Source organism: Balaenoptera acutorostrata, chromosome 18 (genome assembly GCF_949987535.1).
Source record: "Balaenoptera acutorostrata chromosome 18, mBalAcu1.1, whole genome shotgun sequence".
NCBI classification, from domain to species: Eukaryota; Metazoa; Chordata; class Mammalia; order Artiodactyla; family Balaenopteridae; genus Balaenoptera; species Balaenoptera acutorostrata.
In genome coordinates this window covers 70,263,488-70,277,419 of record NC_080081.1, presented here as the reverse complement: position 1 = coordinate 70,277,419, position 13,932 = coordinate 70,263,488, and positions in this window count along the sequence as shown.

Sequence of the window (13,932 nt, the reverse complement as noted above, 5' to 3'; positions counted from 1 at the left end):
CATCACCTCTACCAAGAAAGGTCTTCAACCTCCAAATCCTACCAATAATTCAAAACTGCTCATAATCTTACTGCCAGGCCATCTTTATTCATCCTGATACAAATACAGGTCTTCATTTCATGCTATCTCAGTATACTTTGGATTATAGTGATAGTACCTTTTATAATCTGTTTTGGATTGGGGTTACTTGTGTATATAGATAGACCCTTCTTAAGTTGTGAGAAATAGTCAGAACCTGGAGTTAACAGATTCTTTTCCCTTTTACGTCTTCAAAATTCACAGTGCCTAAACAGCACTATGCACAGAGTAAGTTTTCAGTAATACTTGGTAACTAGAACAATTATGTCACCTTCTCTGCTGTATAACTTAATTTTTATATATTTATTCAGTTTTTTAATTAATTTACTCAAAAGGTATTTAGTTAGTGCCTACTAGATGCCAATCACTTTCTTAAGAAATTGAGGCTACACAGGTGAGTAAAGCAGACAATAACATTTTTTACCTAGTTTTGGAATTATTTATGTTAGGTAGGGCTCCTGAAAAATCACCTGTCTGTAAGGATTGATAAGACACTGGGGCATATTATTAAAGGAAGTGGCAGAGTTTCTTATGGAGATTGTTAAGTGCAGTCGACTTGATGTCTTGAGGTATCTGAATGAATTCTTCCCTGGAGGCCGGGGATGGAGGCTTTTACCTCAGAATGTTCCCTTCAGGTCTTCAGTTTTATGAATTAATATGCATGAGAGCAAACAACCAAGTGAAGCCATTCTCCCCTAACCCTTAGTTATTCATTCAAACAATGAAGCCAGTGAAAGGTTTCTATAAAAATCATTAGCTGTGGGAATTATAGTAGATTTAACATGTTCATCAGCCCTTTAGACCTCATCTAAAGTAACCTATTTTTCCAGGAGCTGAAAGAGTTCAACAACCTAGAAAGGTCAGTTCTCTGAAAAGGATCTCAACAATATCTGGATTGCTTGCATTTTGTGAGAAGGGAAGATACAAGCTAATTTTGTAAGGAAAAAAAAATTCCTTGAATAGCAGAAAAAAATTAGCCTTTTATCTCCCACAGAATAGTACTTTGAGAATGTCAGAAGGCTTGACCAAAATGTAAGTGTCTGAAACAGACCATAGGAAAGCCTGGGATTATAAAGGGGCCACCCCTAAAAAAGATAGGAAAATATGAAGATATCCTTCATCCATCAGCAGCCAAGTTCATAACCCTCTGTTGTCTCTCCTCTCCTCCCCACCGCCTCCGCTCACTTGCCACCTCCAAACCCTATGCAGGGTACCCAGAACACGGCCCCCGGAGAGATCCTTTCTTAAATTGACCTGACCACTTGCAGAAATTTCACCATTCATACTTCTGTACTCTCTCGAGACCCCTAACACTATTTTTCCAACTGGATGACTTCAAATGGCCTTTATTTCGGCTGTGCTGAAGTCAGAGGAATTAGCTGCTTCTGACCACTGCTTTATGCTAGTGAGATGCCTACGTGAAAGGTTGAAGAAAATTATCTTTCCGTCATTGTTACTCAGAGGCTCCTGGAAGTCAGTCCTGACCGGGAAAAGAGATTCAAGAGTGAGTAATAAAACTGTGTTTATCACCGAGCATCTGAAGGGTGAACAGCACAACTGGGGATGCTTTGACATTCCCAGGATTGCAGGAAGACTGGCTTCTCCCCAGAATGCTTAAGGATCTCTCCCTGGTCCATCTCAGACATGCTATAAGATGTAGAAATACCTCTCCACCTCCGCATCAAGCACAGACTGCCCTCCTCCCGGAAGATGAAGCAGCTGGAAGGTGAACACTATCCTAGAACAAAATATTCCACTCGATTCTCTGCCTTTATCTGGGCCGTTGGCACTCAGCCCAGCCATAAAAGAAATGTCACTGGCCTGGGCTGAAGCAAGGAATTCCGTCAAAAAGGATTACAGGTGGAAGGAGCTATGGGGGAGAGATTGCACTGAGGGCTTTTGGCTGGAGGAGGGACTAGGCCTATTCTGAAATGAGAGCAGCTGCCACCCACAGAAGCCCTCAGGCATTCATCTATTTTAATAGGACTTCAGTGGAGGCTTGTCCTGGTGTGGGGTTGGTTTATCATTTATGATAACTCATTCTTCACCATAAATTTGAACATTTCCTTTCAGATTCATTGACATTTGGGGAGCGTGATTTTACACTCCCTTCACTGAACAAACACATATTGAAGGTTACAGCGTAACAAGCACTAACTACTGCAGGCTTTGAGCTTCAGCCCTGAAAACAGAAAGACAGGGCCTGTCACACATGGGCTTTGCATTCTGTTGTGTGGGCTTCTGGGCAAGGGGACATATATCAATAGAATAAACAAAGAAAGATATTAATAGGTCATTTCTTATACCTTTATTGGATAAGAAACTAAGACAGGGCTTTGTGATCAGGTAACTGGAATAAAGATAGATTTTGTTTTTTAGGATGAAGGGTCAGGACTGGTCCTGCTGAAGACATGACCTTTGAACTTGGATGTCAACTATAAGAGCAGCCACCAAAGATATGTGGTCAGGAGACTGTAATGGAGGGTACAAGAAGTAGAATATTTAAAATGGAACTAAAACTTGGAGTTTAAATATGATAAAAAATACAGACTTATGAAAATGGATAGAAAAGAAAAGCTTGACATTTCATAAAAGTAGCCAGTCAAAGGAGGTAAGATATACGAGAAATAGGATATTACAAATCTAAAATTTTACAGATATTTTCTATATAATATATATATCACATATATAGCTCATATTATATATATCTCAAAGTATAATACATTTTACCAAAAAGTATTTGTATAATTTTTAAAACTAAAATAGATTTTGGTTCATAGTTCACTTCCTTTAACATTTTCAAATTAAAGATGTCATAACAATGAAGAGAGACTAGTCACCAAATTAAAAGACCTGAGATGATCTTGCCTATGCCAGGATACTGCCTATAAGAGCTAACTCCCAGAAGTCAGCAGATATTTACCAAGTCACAAGAACAAATACCATTGTCCTTAAGGAGTTCAAATTTTGTTGAAATGTCTGTTATATCATAAAAAGATATCATTAAAGGCAAGACGTAATGGCTACAAGTGAGGTATAAACAAAGTATCCGGAAAGCATCAGGATATAGTGATTCATTCCAAAGGAACTGACAAAGGCAAACAGAAAAATATTTAATTTTTAATTCAAAGTCCATGGCAAATGATCTCTGAGAACTGCCCAACTTTTGTTATGGTAAGACATTAGCAGAGCTGAAAATAATGTCAGTAGGAATGAGCTGAAGTCCAATTCCTCCAGGTTTTACTTGGGGAGAAAAGAATATCTGAACTGAAAGAGATGCTGTTAAACCATGAAGGACACAAGAAAGGTAGGCTGGGTGTTTTGAAGACAATTTTCTTGAACTTGACTCTGAGGTGTGGTGCCAATCTGCTTTACACCCAGCTGTGGACAGCAGGCACCCTGGATTTGGGCATCGGGCAGTGCTTATTTAACCTAAGGCACGCCTAGACCAAGATAGATATCTTTAGGGAAAAACATCGTTTCTTTTGCCCACCTTAAGATACCACAGTCAAAACACTGTGCAGGGAACACCTGATCCTCACATAGAGTGAGCGAAAGCAAGAGAGCGAGAGAGAGAGAGAGAGCAAAAGAGAGAGAGAGAGAAGACACAGCACCTCCCAAGAGTGCTCTGCAGAGCTGTGGTCTCTGCACGAGAAAGATTTATACGAGTAAAGGAGAGACAGATGGCCTGCAATATCTTTATTTTGGTCATTCACAACATCAGCAGAGAAAAGGTACCGAGGAGATCTGCAGAATTTTGGTCAACCTGGTGTTTTGCAAACTTATCTGGACTCAGTCCTGTTTTTGCAATGGCTGTGGTGGACACTGCTCTTGATCACCAGTACCCAGTTCTCCTCTCCTTCCCGGGCATCCAGGAAGATCACGCTTCCCGCCTGGCCTTGCGGTCAGGCAGGGTCACAGTCCTGGCCGATGGGGCTGTGAGCAGAAGTGGCACAGGAGGAGGTCTGAGCTCTCTGTGAGCTAAACTTCCCTCTCCATGGAGACAGTGGAGTCCATATAATGGAGTCACGAGGTCAAAGCACCCTGTACTACTGAATCACCCATGGAGGACAAGCACCTGGAGAGAGACCCCGTCTGCAGTGAACTGTACATGAGTGAGAAGTAAACTTTACGGTTAAGCCACAGAAATGAGAAGTGAACTTTGTTATGAGCCCTGCAAAATGGGGATTTGTTTGTTATTACAAGTATAGCTTAGCTTATCCTGATTAATACAGGCACTAGAAGACTCAGTGAAATAATACATTTTTGAGAATAATTTATTAAGGAAAATAATATAATTTTGAAGACTATTATATGTCCTCAGTGCAAAAATATCTGATTCCATGAAAAATGAACAGAAAATCATAAAGAGAAACACTACATATAACAGGATAAGGAAAATATGTATATATAATATATATAACAAGATAAGAAATAAGAAAGGATTCTAATATAATTTAAGTTTGGATGCTAGAAAAACAATCCAAGATGTTCTCCCATAAAGCAAGAGAAAAGGCAAATAAATGAATGGAATGAGAGAGAATATGGTAAATGTAGAAATCAAAGAAGATAGAAAAAATAAACAGTAATCAGAGACATAACTGAAGAAAATGTTTCTCAGTTGAAATTTTTAAAATTAGATGGGCAGATTGAAAGAATTTGCCAATTGATGATGCATTTAGATTTATCTTGTGACGTTCTAAATGAAAGGATAAAAGAAAAATACCACGAGATGTTGACCTGTCTCCAAATCGTGCTTTGGCTAGTGATGAGGCATCATGAAGTTTACTACTGAAAGGGCTGAAAATTTACCGGAAAGAGCACTTTTCAGTTAACTCATATGTGGTGCTCCCTCTAGCCTGATAACTAGCAGAACAGCTTCCACCCAAAATCTCTTGCCTCTCAATTGATTTGCCAGAGACTCAATGATGAGGTAGAAAATCTGACATATGTACCAACAGAAATACAGTTCCTTCTTCCCCTACCCCATTTCCACCGCCAACTCCCTCCCTGGAACTTCCCCCTTCTACCTAAATGTCCCTCTCTTCTTTGTTATAAGATATCTGTCCTTAGTTTTATAATTACTTTATTGTGTGTCATTATTACTCATTATGTAACATCTCTTTCTCATTATAATCAATAGGATCATCCAGCAGATTTATCTTGCAAGAACTGTTCTAGGTGCTCAGCTTTCGTCTTGGGACACTTGGCTAGTCTATCATTGTACAACTTAGTATGGGGGCTTCTTCTACCTGGTTATTATGTGTGACCCTCAGTCTCCATCAGTCCTTCCTTCCTTTTCATAGTATAAGTTTCTACACTTTTCTGTAACCCTGGTTTATTCCCAGTGCCTTATACCCATCCTCCATTATTTGTGCTAGAAGAGAAAATAGTTATCTACACTGTATAGTAACGTTTATACTTAAGAGATAAAACAGAACCGCCATACGCATTGACAAAAGTATGCAAACAGGAAAAAGTCAGGTGGGCCTCAGAGGTCTCATCTGCTACATGAAAGGACGGATGAAGACAGAGCAATACATATAAAACCATGGTGAGGATAACGTCAGGAGCCAAGAATCCTGCGCTCAGCCAAATTGTTGTTCGTGTATAAAAACAGTCTCTGTCACACAACTTCCTTAGAAAAACTTCTTAATGTAATTCATTAGACCAAAAAACAAACAAAAACTTAAGAATCTCCAAACGGGGAATGTCATGTAACCTATCAACTAGTTAAACAGAGTTAAGTCGCAATAACTTTGGAAATGTGGTTACATGTTGTAAAGCAAAATGTAAACATAAAAAATTCTTCCCAAGGAAGAAACATGGTACAAAATGTAATCTTTGGTCCTACACCCTAGATGAGGTTAGCAAAGACTGGGAGTTCCTGGGATGCAGACAGAATGACAGGCCATAAATTCCTCACTTTATCCATGGGGAGCCAAGAGATACCATTTCATTCTTGAACCTTCATAATCAGAAAAACTTAGGGGTGCATTCTTGGATCTTGTCTATTTCTTTTGCTCATTAGTAATAAGATTTGACACACTGACTTGTGTATCTAAAGTTATTTTACAAAGGATAAAAATGGTATGTAAAGGAATTTCGATTTAAAGCCAAATTCTTCTGACGTCTGGGTATTTTCAGTCTCATCCAAATCTTCTTGGTGACTCCATCCCTGTCTTAGAACTAATTCTCCATCCAGAATCGTCCAGCTTCAAGTATGTGCCCACAGAATCAGCCTCCCTCTGCACATTTTTTCTTCATTAACCTGAGAAAACAACTTTTCTGCCTACACAGCCCTACCGCTGCCCTAAGCTTCTCAGTTGACAACCTTCCCCATATAATTTGCATTAACAGGTTGTCTACCAGTCCTTCTAGAATACAAGGCACACAGCACCCAGCAAAACTGACCATTTCTCCCAGGCACTTAATCCAGAGCAGTAATAAGCAGTATTCCACTCACCTGTTTCTGCACCTGTTTTCCATTTCTCCCCAGTTGCTCTGATAGCTAGTTCCCGATGTAACGCATCCATAAAAGGGATCCTTCCAACAGTTAACGCTCCCCACTCCGTCTCCTCACACTAATAAAAGCAAAAACCAGAATAATGTTAGCAGTGAACAACAGCAGCCAAAAGAAACCCAAAGCAGCCCACTGGCCACATTTTCTACTTGGATTAAGGTGTCTGTTTGCCTAGACCACTGTTTCTTTCAGGCCTAACGCCTGAGGTACGCTCTGATCTGCCAAGCTGCCTCGGTGCTTAGTGAGGGGCCACAGCCGACCAATGATTTTTAATAGCTTGTCCTCTATTGACTTCAACCCACACACTAAAGCGCCTAATAAAAGTTTTAAAAGGACAGGTGAAGGGACATAAGGACAACAGAAAGTTAATAGTCTTGTCCACCTCCATTTGAAGAGACAAAGAGGATTATTTCAACTTATAGGCAGAGTTTGTATAGTAAGACAATTGCTGACTGCACCGTCTTTCAGCCATGGTTTGTTCTTTTGATGAGCTTAAAAATATATAAAATATAATCAGTGGAAAAAAAATCAGCAAGCTCACATCAGTAATTTCTGATGAGGTGTAGATGGGTGGGTTGGTTTACAAATCTGAAACCCTTGTGGACACAGTAATGAAACTGAAAAAGAAGAAAAAATTCCCAACCAGTTAATGGCACTTCTAATGTTGACAAACACCCCCCCCCTTCGCTACACTGCTGCAACAGGTAGAGCGGAGATGGGGCCTAAAGAAGGAGGCATAAATTGCAGTTCCAAGGTCGGGGGGAAGAATAAATGAGGAGGTTGGGATTAACGTGTACACACTACTATATATAAAATAGATGATCAACAAGGACCTACTGCATAGCACAGGGACCTCTACTGAATACTCTGTAATAACTTATACGGGAAAAAAATCTGAAAAAGAATAGATACATGTATATGTATAACTGAATCACTTTGCTGTACACCTGAAACTAACACAACGTTGTAAATCAACTATGCTCCAATATAAAATAAAAATAAAAAAAAAAAAGAAAGGTCAGAAAGAATTGCAGTTCCAGAACCAGACCAGAGAAACTCCCCTCAGCTTGAGGCTTTATGAAAGACAGCAACTGTGCTGTCCCTGGATTTGACTTAAGGGAGAAAGGAGGTAGCTGAGGTAGCTGAGATGTATCATTTTAGAAGGAAGGGATTCATTCTAAAGCAGCCCTCAACATAGAAAACAAATACCATCAAAGGAGGCTTACCAACAAAAAAAAGGAAATAAATTAAGTCCTCCTTTGGGTTAGAAATTCTTCATAAATTCTCCAATTTAAGGCTGTGCAGTAATTCACTATCTCTTTCCATTCTCACAAGTGTTGAGGTTAGGAGGATACCTAAAGGGTGATTTCTCTTGGGCTGAACACCAGGAGGCTAAGGGGAACAGAATTGTTACAGGCATTTAAACAAGGAGAGGACAGGAAAGGGGCGATACTCAAAGGTACTTCTGTGTCCTTGGTAGCTATGTCAAGTGGCAGTGCCCTATTTGTGCTGAAAGATGTTTCTGGAGAGATTAAAAGTGGTGCAGGGAAAGGACTGTTCATAACACTGAAGCAGGATTTAACAGGTTGCCATTTAAACCTATATGCTCAGAAAAAGAGGCCATCAAGCTTTCCTACTCAGCAAGCAAGCGTGCGTTGATCACCTGCAGGCCAAGCACAGAGCTGGCAGCACAGGGACACGAAGCAAAAAAGACATAATTTCTTTCTCAAAGATAATTATAATGTCATTGTAAAAGCTAAACACACTCATGAACCAATGCAGGGGAGAAAGCAATGTGACATTTCAGTAGAGCACTGTGCTAGGCTTGGAAGACGACACGGAGGAAAGGCCTTGAACTCTGACGTCAAGGGCTTATTTCTAACACAGCTGGGGAGTCACGATAGGAATGTCTCTTGTATATTCAAGGTGGCTGAGGTCTTGAAAATGTAGTGGTAGGAAGAACAACTACCCCATTTGCCAGGGATCAAGGGGTTTCCCGGAATGTGGGATTTTTTTCAGTCCTAAGACTGGGACAGCCCAGGGAAAGCCAGGATGAGCTGGCAACTCTGTGTAGTGGATCAAGCACAAGTGTAAACCAAAGGTCTCCTAGTACTGTCTCTGAGACCACAGGCAAGTTATGGAAAACTGCTCTGTGTTTTTTTCTTATCTGAAAAATAGATTTAATCGATTATAGATTAAAGATAGTATATTAAAGCCTCTAGCATACAGTAGCCGCATTATTATTATGGTGTATTCTATGTGCTAAAGCAGGGCTTTAGTCAGAAAAGTCCCAATGGATTTCAGAGGAGGAAAATAATCACTGTAGTTGCGATAGGAAAGGAAAGATTCATAAGTAGAGTGACCATCTCATTTCTCTTCCAAGCTGGTACGCTTTTGAATGACAAAGAGGGTATTCTTACTAAGTATGCTGAGGCAATGGGCATAAACTATGTATGTTCCAGACCAACCAGAAAGAGTGGTCAGCAAACACTTAATTTAAGGTTTGAAGGAAGAATGGACATTAACTGGCAGAAATGTCATGAGATGCAAAGGCCAGGCGCCATGTAGTGTTTTTATGAACTGTGGTGAGAGAAGACTGATCAGTCCTTGTTAAAGGGCTCTTCTGAATGCACAGTGTGTGATAAGAATAGGGATAGAAAGAAAGGGTTCAGGCTGAAGAATATTTTAAATAAAAATTAACAAGTTTGGTTTTATCTCTTACACCATAAGGAGCCATTGAAAGTATCTGAGTAGAAGAGCAAAATACCAAAGTAGTATATTAAGATCAATTTGGCAAATTGGAATGGAGAGAGATAAATCAAATAGGTAAATACTAAAAGCAATATTCAGATATAAGGTGAGGTGGCAATGGTCAGGGACAGAAGAGAAATGTCTAAAGTAAGAAATATTTGGAAGAAAATTTGAGAGGGCTTGGTCAGAACTAATTAGAGAGAAATAAGAGACAACTGAACATGATTTAATGCATTGAAAGCTATTTGTTTAGAAAGAAAAAACATACTGGTGACAAAAAGTGATAACATATTACATGTCACATAATTTTCAAAAGTATCTCAACATGAAAAATAAAATACTAGAGAGATTTCTTTTTTGTTAGTTTGCTTTCACTGAGAAGCTCTCATCAGGTGATAATATCATCATAGATGAAGATGCATTGACAAGATGTATCCCTGGGACCTCAACTTTGTAATCTACACTGAATGACAGTTGGAGAAGCAGGCGGGTGCAGTGTCAGGCCTAGGAGTCCAGTTGATCAGGCGTGGTCTGAGACCACATATCAAGCCCAGCAAAGCCAGTTAAGGAAGAGAAAGTCAAGTTTATCTGTGGATACAAGTAGAGTAAGAAGGGTAGGATTCAATGTCAGGAAAATCAGATCACAGAAATGAGGAACCGAGACAAGGACATTGGGGAAAAGCTATCTGAGCCAAGAATGAAAAGATGTGGGGAGGAGAAGTGAATGGAGCAGTGAAGATGAAGGTTGAATGAGAAGGAATTTGACATCTATTGACGAGTCACCTACAATTATTCTCATGATAGGGATCGAATATGCCCCCCGCCAAAATATGCCACTTTGGCATAAGGATTATTTTGAGCTGAAGGCAATGGAGAATCAACAGATGCAGGAAGTGTTCTCTGCCCTCCTCTCACCTGCCTAAAAGCAGGGCATAATTTCCCTTTGAGGAAGGTACCTCCCACTTCAGGCCCCCTTACCTCACACCCACCCTCCCCAATAAGAGTAGAGCAAAACCATTATCGCTGAAGAAGGGGCAGCTGTCATCAAAATGAGTTTGTATAAACACACCTCACTAAAATAAGCCCTGTTTTCCCTTAGTTCCCCCATATATTTCCCAGTCACTTCCCCACAATTCATCGACCCTTTAAGCCCAAACCCCCTTTCTTTTGTTAAAAGGATATATAAGCCCCTGAGTCTAACCATTTATTTGAGTTTCACTTTTTTTTCTGTGAGCTTCTGTGACTGTAAAAATAAAGTTTTGTGCTTTTTCTCCTGTTAATCTGCCTTTTGTTTGTTTAATTTGCAGTCCCCAAGTACCAAACTAAGAGGGCAGTGGAAACATTTTTCCTCCTGGACACTCATTTTAACCACAAGAAAATCAAAGAAATTCCAACTTATCTAACTGCAAATCTCTTGCCCTTTCCAATATAATATACTAGGACTCCCTCTGTATCATACTTCCCAGCAGAGGCAGAAAATGGTTTCAGAGAATGGATGCCCTTGAGGTCACAGGAGACAAGGGCTCATCAGACTGGCTGAGAGGGAAGGGAGTGGAGACAAGGCAGTTTCTGACTCTGGCAGGATGATTCTAAAGCAATTTGCCACATAATTCCTCCACAGGTAAAATTCCTGAGGGCCAACGAACTGGCTGAGAAATAGCTAAATGACGCTGCTAATTCTTTTTTTTTTTTTTTTTTTTTAATTATCTTAATGAGTCCTTTCCTTGAGCTAGTACGTTGGAGTGATACACGCCCAAAAAGACAGAAATATCACGTCTTCAACTCTTGTTATCAGCGGGATATAAAGTAATATTGAAGTAAGGATTCATTATAACATATTTTAAAATGTTATCCTGTCCTATTCATCTCCCCTTGACAACTGCAAAAAAAAAAATTTTTTTTTTTCTTTATTTAAACTCTGGAGAAATTGATGACCAGTGACAGTCTCTATAGAATAATGTGGAAATCAATTAAACAGAAGCTGAAAAATGCCTCAGGGTATAATTGATAACATGAGGAGACAGGAAAAAAATTACAAGTTTGAAGTTAAATCCAAAACTTCTTACTTAGAGAAAGTGCAGAGGCTTCTCATATCCCTCCCACAGGACCAATCTGCAGAACTATTAGTGTTTGAGGAGATGAGAATCAGAGAATAATTGTTGTTTGTTTATTCTTGACAGTTTTAAAGGACAATTTCTCTCAGGGGGAACTTTCTGTTTTCCTCCTTAGAAGTTCCTTCTAAACCCAAGACTGTTCTAGGAAAGTTTTTTGGCTCTTTCTTAAACTTCGGAAATGGATTTTGCATAAACTTGCATAATCTGTTTACTTAATTGCTTCAGTAGATTATCATTTCTCAAATTCAGAGGTTTAAAAACATCATTGAACATGAAACACGTTCAGGAAAAGAAAAAAAAAAAATCAATGTTACAAAGATTAGATGCCAGACCAGTGAATGAAAGGCCAGGATTTTGTCCATGGTGGTCTCTGAATTGGACAAGTGCCATTTTCAGCATTAAAGCCTATTCACTGTTGATGTGATTTTTCATAAAATGTTAAAATGGTCCAAATGCTTTCTTGAATTATAGCCCAGGCAATTTAGGCACTTAGGTCTGGTTAAGCACTGGTTGCCAGACTTTCTTAGTGCATTACCCACTAAGCCACACTCACTGCAAAGAAAACCTTAATTCCTATTAAAATTTTAAGTTGATAAAAATAATTTGGTTTTGCATAAGAACAAAATTATCTGTTGTTTCACTTGCAATACTAAAGGTTTAATAACCTCTAACATGAGAATTAAAATATAAAAGCATTTGGTACCAACGCTATATAACATGTCAATTCTTAAAGAACTTTTCTGAATCATGAGGATATTTCAGGGAAAGTAACTCAGGAAGAACAGATACCTGGAATACATTGCTAAAATTAAGGTAGAATTATTGTACCTCATTAAAATTTGTAATCTCCTGTTAACGAAGTTTTAAAAGACAGCACATTTATTGCAGGTGAGCTTAGGGAAAGGAAGTAGTAATTATCAGAATATATGCCCCAAATCATTATTCTACCTCATTCCTTATGCATTTAAACTGTCTCTCTCTGCTACACAAGTCTTTTGTAATAAAAGCGGAAGATTTTGATAGCCTACTTAATGTAAATTTAGATGCAATCCACAGCAAGTTTTAGAAGAAGAAGAAAATCTTAAATTTTATTAGCAGAGCTTCCAGATTAACTCATGGCAGAAGGGTTAAAATTCCAAATACATGTTAGTCTTGTTAACACATAATTGATTCTGATTCTTCAAAAACAGTTCTTCCTTTTTATGCCAGTCATCTAGGTTGTAAGATTAGGTAATGTTCTTGAGGAATACAGCGTAGCAAGAAGTGTCTATGCACGTTTCATTTATTTATCCCTTTCTAAAGTTATTTTTAATCATAATAATAACAAACTTCTGTGAACTGTGAACTAAGCACTTTATAAGCACTATCCTACTATGAACTAAGCACTTTATAAGCACTATCTTGTTTAAGCCTGACCACAATCCTATGTGGTGTAAATTAATATTTTCCTTATTATACAAATGAAAAATTTGGGACTCAAAGAAGTTAAGTAACTTGTTCAAGGTAATTCAGCTGGTAAATTGTGTAGCTTGGATTTGAATCTGGGTTCAGTTGACACTTGAGTCTGTGGTTTATTACTGAGCAAAACTGCAGACATCAAATCATCTGATAAATTTCTTCTGCAGTCAGAAAACTTTTCAAATTGAACAAGCTATCTCACTAACATTTTTCTTTCTTCACTGCCTATAAATGATGAACCTGCCAGCAAGAACAGGCATAAAGCTTATCAGCTGTTCCACTTTTAGCAGAATGATACTCTCAAAACATGTCTATATATTTAGAGTCCTGTATCACTTCTTTAGCATGCCTGTAACAGTTTTATGATCTATACGAGAAAAAATGTCCCACTCGCCCCTCTGGCTGACTTGTCAATCCACAGTGCCCTCCCCCAGTAACATCCCTATCTGAAAAAATAAAAAGACCCAAAGACATTTCAAATACCACTCTGTGAAGCTTTCCTTAGCTCTCCCAGACAAAATGAGGCATTCTGGCCTCTATGCTATCTTAACACTTAGTCCTTACCGCCGCCAGAGCACAAACCACAGAGCGTTCTAAATTATTTGCTGGTGAATCGTCTTCTACCTTAGACCATACTCCAGAACTGTCTTAGTTTTCAATGAATCTGTTGGTGAACACAGTAAATCCATTTCTCGATTAATCTTTCATTTTTCTAAAGCATGTTGAAACAGCTGACTACTACTACAATTTTCTCCTCATGAACTTGCCCAAATTATTATTCTAAAAAACAAATAAAAACAATGCTTTTTGCTTTATAAATGGGAAAACCAAAGAATAGTTCCAAGTTCTTTAGCACAAAGTCACAAAGTATCTGAAGCTTCTACTTGAGGAAAGACCCTTGAATAATAGAGAATGCATCATACTGTGTTCCATTTCTTGCTACTTTATACCATGAACATTCCAGAGAACTCTAAAAATTGAGAAAGGGAAAAATTAATATTTAGTCTT